Below are 6,000 nucleotides of genomic sequence, written 5' to 3'. Positions count from 1 at the left end.
ATTTGAATGGGGAGAAATTACAACATGCTGCGGTGCAGAGGGACCTGGGGGTCCTTGTGCATGAAACTCTTTTGGAGTCTACCTGCAAAACATAAAACATTCATCCGTGCCACCCGACCTGGATGCACACCAGACATTTACAAGGCCCTTTTTTTTCTTTTTTTTTTGTGTTTTTCTTTTTTTTGGTTTTTTTTTTTTGGGCGCTAAAATCACATTTTTCCAAGTGCCCCCTATAAAAGAGGAGGGGGACACTAAAAGCACCAGCAATTAAAACAAATTAAACTTTAAAACGTAAAATCAAATTAAAATTTGGTTGCCGGGCGTGATGATGCACTCCAGTCCCTCCGGTGCCCACCTCTCGCGGAAGGCCGCGAGCGTACCGGTGGACACCGCGTGCTCCATCTCCAAGGACACCCTGGACCGGATGTAAGAGCGGAAGAGAGGCAGGCAGTCAGGTTGAACGACCCCCTCGACCGCCCGCTGCCTGGGCCGGCTGATGGCACCATTGGCCGTGCCCAGGAGCAGTCCTACGAGGAAGCCTTCGGACCTACCCGCTCCCCTCCGCACAGGGTGCCCAAAGATCAGGAGAGTGGGACTGAAGTGCAGCCAGAATTTCAGGAGCAGCCCCTTCAAATAATAAAACAGGGGCTGCAACCTTGTGCATTCCATAAAAACATGGAACACGGACTCTTCCAGACCGCAGAAATTGCAGGCGGCCTGGGAGTCCGTGAACCCGCTTAAAAATTTGTTGCACGGCACTGCTCCGTGCACCACCCTCCAGGCCAAGTCCCCGATGAATAGTGGGAGGACCCCTGCGTAGAGTGCCCTCCATCGGGGACCCCCGCCTCCTCCGGACGGCAAGATGGTACGCCATGGCGTGTCCGGACGGCCGGCGAGGATGGCAAAGTTGAGAGTGTGCAGGAGCAGCCCATACAGGAAACCCCTCCGCGCGGAACTGAAAGGCACGGAGGGGATTTCCCCGAGGCGGCTCAAGTTGTGAGGCACCGGCCCCCGAGGGAGGTTCCGGGGTTTGGCGCCGATGAGGAATTCCGTCCGGACGGGGGTCAGTTCGGACGGGATCTCCCCACGTGCTTGAGCCTCCTCGATGCACCTAACGGAGTCAGGGCCCAGAGCTGTTTTTAGCGACTCGATGGCATCGGCCGCGTGGCGGACGTTGGCAGAATTTAGGCGCCGCGCCAGCGTGTCTGACGCCATCCAGCCCGCTCCTCCGCCATCGAGCAGGTCCCTGACCCTGGTCACCTCACCAGCCACAGCCCTCTCTTCCGACCGCCACATAAAACCTCGGTCGTGGAGGTACGGATTCCCGAGCAGCGGCTCCTGCAGGACGGCCGCCACTCCAGCCGGCGGAGAGCTGCGCCTGGTGGAGACTTTGTTCCAGACCCTGATGAGTTCCTTGTAAAAGACAGGCAGCTCCCGGAGGGCGGTCCTGACAGCCCCCAAGTCCCTTGTGCATGAATCCCCAAAAGGTTAGTTTGCAGGTGCAGCACGTAATCAGGAAGGCGAATGGAATGTTGGCCTTCATTGCGAGAGGGATGGAGTACAAAAGCAGGGAGGTCCTGCTGCAACTGTACAGGTTATTGGTGAGGCCGCACCTGGGGTACTGCGTGCAGTTTTGGTCACCTTACTTAAGGAAGGATATACTAGCTTTGGAGGGGGTACAGAGACGATTCACTCGGCTGATTCCGGAGATGAGGGGGTTACCTTATGATGATAGATTGAGTAGACTGGGTCTTTATTCATTGGAGTTCAGAAGGATGAGGGGTGATCTTATTGAAACATTTAAAATAATGAAAGGGATAGACAAGATAGAGGCAGAGAGGTTGTTTCCACTGGTCGGGGAGACTAGAACTAGGGGGCACAGCCTCAAAATACGGGGGACCCAATTTAAAACTGAGTTGAGAAGGAATTTCTTCTCCCAGAGGGTTGTGAATCTGTGGAATTCTCTGCCCAAGGAAGCAGTTGAGGCTAGCTCATTGAATGTATTCATGTCACAGATGGATAGATTTTTAACCAATAAGGGAATTAAGGGTTATGGGGAGCGGGCGGGTAAGTGGAGCTGAGTCCACGGCCAGATCAGCCATGATCTTGTTGAATTGCAGAGCAGGCTCGAGGGGCTAGATGGCCTACTCCTGTTCCTAATTCTTATGTTCGTATGTTCTTATGTATAAAGATATTGTGATTTTGTACCACTGTGGGAGTCTTTGCTGAGCCTTTGACTTAGCGAAGCTTTCCTTGCAGCAAGTAAAACTTATTAAAGGAACATCTACCGGAGCTGTTTGTGTCAGAGTCTTATTTTGAGAGTTAAATTGAGAGTCGAGATTTCAACAGTACCTCTCTAATCATAGCTGATGACTACTAAATGCCAATTTACTTTATGGGGGAGAGTGGACTTGTCCAAGACTGTCCACAACCTTCACTGACTAAAGCACCTACTATGACGTGAGATCAATTCATTTCACTTTTAATCTCAAAGTAAGTCACAGAGCTTGATGAATTAATTGAGCCTGGTAAGAAACTTATTTATAAGGTGAAGTGCTATGTAATAGGTAGCACCAGAAATCAAGCATTTTAGTTGCACAGTATACATCTGAAATTCCAAATTTCTACTGTTTCAACCTTTGTTTTGCCCTTCTGACATTATTCAAAGGTTGGTTCACATTCATAACTCTCTACAGGTACATAAAAGTCTGTTTGAAGTTTGCAAGTTCAGTTCACTTGTTAACATTCTGGGTATCATCACCTGCGAGATCAGCGATGGCATGTTCAAAGCTAGATTGGCTCCATGGAGTCTATTGCTTATTAATTTATAGCTTCCTCTGAAACATTCAGATATTTCAAGAACAGATTTACAAAAAATCCTCAGTGAATTAGAAAAGATCAAGAAAAATGTAAATTTTTCAATAGTACTTTACAATCATAGAATGATACACCCCAGAAGGAGGCCACTCGGCCCATCGCGCCTGTGCCAGCCTGTGTTATTATAATAACGTATTGTATCCAAGTTTATAATGGGGCATCTACATGATGTATAGTGTGTAAGAAATAAAAGTGAAAAGTACATTTCTTTTTACTTTAGGGAAAAAAAGCTCTTTCCCATTTGGGCTCCCATCTTCTTTTTGATTCCACATGCTAGGAGGGCAAGCAAGATAGCTGTGAACTTCTCATTGACTTCTAAATCAATTTTGTTCCAAAATCAGTAGACTTGTAGGTGTCCTGTTGGGAAGTAAGTGAAACTCATTGCAATGTGGCTGGCAGCACTGGGTGACAAGCAACCCTGAAGTTTCATCACAGCACAGTGGTGTTTCTTAACTTTAGTTCAGTAAAGTAGTAAGGAGCCGCACTTCTCCCATGGCAGAGCAAGATTTACACCTCGATGGTGGATTTAGAACCTGACTCCGTTGAAGTACGGGGAGGGGGAGATCAGGCAGATACTTCTTGGACACCTGCTGGAGGGGGGGGAGGATGATTCGGAAAGCTACTTCAGGGAGATGCCTGCAGAACCAGCAGAAGGTGGCAACTGTGGAAATTGGCCCTTCTTCGAAGAGAGTCAATTTCATTGTGGCTGCCTGCAGTCTTCTGGAGTGTTCCAGGCTGAGACCTAGGGCTGGACACCTGTGTAGGCCACAGTTCTGTGGCTCCATTGACTGGGACATTAGCACCTTGCTGGGATCCAGATCAATCAGGGCAAAGGAGGTGAAAGCAGCAGGGATTCCCACGGGTAACACTTCCCTGCTGGATTGTTTCTTTCCTAACATCGTGCCATCAATTGGATGCCCCCAGCAAGAGATCCCAGACTGATCTCTTCAGGATCAGTGTTTCTGGGTCCCACCCAATGTCCTACCTTGCCAGTCTTCTCCTACCCTTTACAAGCCAAATTCTACCCCAGGTCCAAGGACAACCAGGACCTTTAAGGACAGCTGTTTAGGCCGCTATATGCACAGTTCTAATGGGTGGGACTTGTGTAGAACCCACTTCATCTAAGAGAATCCCAAATTGCATCGGGTCCCATGTATGTTATAGGGCTCCAATTTGCATATTTTAAACATGGGCAGGAGCGCCACTCAGTTATTTCTTGACCCACTCCAAAGCAATTCGAAGAGTCTTCAATCAAACCTCTTCCATGTCCTCATCCTCCTCCTCTTCATAGCATAAGAATAGAAGAATTCCCATTGGGAATCCGTGTCCCTAAAGCAGTACTTTGAGCAGAGCTCAACTCCTGACTGAACCATCAAAGTATAAAAAGATTGTTAGGCAGGCAAAACTGCCAGTATCCTATCCCAGAGCTAATCATGTTTGCTCCTCATCCTTGTCCTTGCTGACCTTCAGTGAGGTGGTTCCCCAACTCCTCAAATTTAAAATTCTTGTTCGCTACCGTCTTAGTGGTCTAAATGGCCCCTCTCTACATTGTAAAAGTACATAGGCAGGACATGATTCACAAGTCAGCACAACAGAAAGACTGTGGAGGATGGGATGAGTTTGATGTTTGAAGCCTTGAGCATGCAAGCCACAATGCAAAGTTTTAGTGTAGAAAGGGAACAGGGAGGGAATCTTCAGAGACCCAGGAATCTGGAAAATGGCACCACAATCATTAATGTTTATTTTAAATCTTTTCCGATGCTGACAGAGTGTGTATTTCCAGAAATTTATATTTTTATTTGAATCCCATATAAACCGCAGACCATATATGAGGTCATCTGAATCTTGAAGCAATGGGGCAAAACACAGCTGCTGAATCTCTCATCAATCTGGTTCTGCTTTTTGCTTGCCGTACTTGGCTGAGTCTTTACTTTCAAAAAAGGTTCATCAAATTGAAGTTCTGAATGTACAAATCGTCACTAATGCCTTCGGTGATTGCAGGTTCCACATAATGAGGTCTACACAACCACACATTGCAGATTTAGATTTTCAGCTTGTTGTGGTTTAGCTAATAGCCAGGACATTGTCGGAGGGATGGAGGCCCGATCGTCGGCGGAGGGAGGAAGGCCCGAATGTCACCAGAGGAGTGGAGACCCCGAGATGCAGAGTGCCCACAGCTCCTGGTCGGCCCTCAAGAACACCATAACCAGCGCCTGCGAAGAAATGCTCAGTCACTCAACCAGGAAACACGGAGACTGGTTTGACGAGAACGACCAGGAGATCCAGGAGCAAATAAACCACAAGCGCAGTGCATTTCTGAACTTAAAGCAGCAACCCAATTCGGGAGCAGCAAAGCAGCTCTACAGACAGCTGAAGGCCGAGGTCCAACAAAAAACCCACAACCTAAATAATAGATGGTGAGTGAAGAAAGCGTAGGAGATCCAGCAGCTGGCCGACAGTCATGGTATGCGAGGATTCTTCACCGTAGTTAAGTCCACCTAAGGCCCAAGCATCCAAGGCCCCACCCCACTGCTGGCAAAGAATGGGGAGACAGTCATTAAGGACACCGAGGCAGTCAGGGCCTGCTAGAAAGAGCACTTCGAAGATCTCCTTAACCGAGACCCTGCCTGCGACACAAGTGTCCTCGACTCCATCCCGCAGCATTCTATCTGATAGGTCCTTATTATACAGTATAAATGCACACAATGCTTGAGAGAAGATCAGAATGTGACCTGTCCTTTATTCCTTAGCACTCAAGTGATGAAGGTGGGCGGAGCTTCTCCTTTTGTACCTGAAAGTCCAGGTTAGGAGTGTCTCCCACCTATTGGTCATTGTTCTCTCAGTGTACAACTTAGGTCAGATTATACATGGGTTACAATGCTGGTTGAATACATGACATCACCTCCCCCCCAAAAGTCTTATTGGGATCACAGGCTGAGTCTCTCTGGTGGTTTACACTCTCTTGTAGAGCGCCTGAGTTGTGGCTCCGGTTGTTGGGCGCTGGCCTGAGTGTCTGCTGTTTGCGGTGCCTCAGGCCTATCCAGACTATCCACAGTGATTGGGCTCTCCTCCCTTTGGTTCCGGTGTTCGGTCACCTGTGGTGGAGTGAACTCTACATCGGGT

This window comes from Pristiophorus japonicus, chromosome 7 (assembly GCF_044704955.1).
Source record: "Pristiophorus japonicus isolate sPriJap1 chromosome 7, sPriJap1.hap1, whole genome shotgun sequence".
Classification (NCBI taxonomy): Eukaryota; Metazoa; Chordata; class Chondrichthyes; family Pristiophoridae; genus Pristiophorus; species Pristiophorus japonicus.
The sequence above is the reverse complement of the archived record's forward strand: the minus strand, read 5'-3'. Positions refer to the sequence as shown.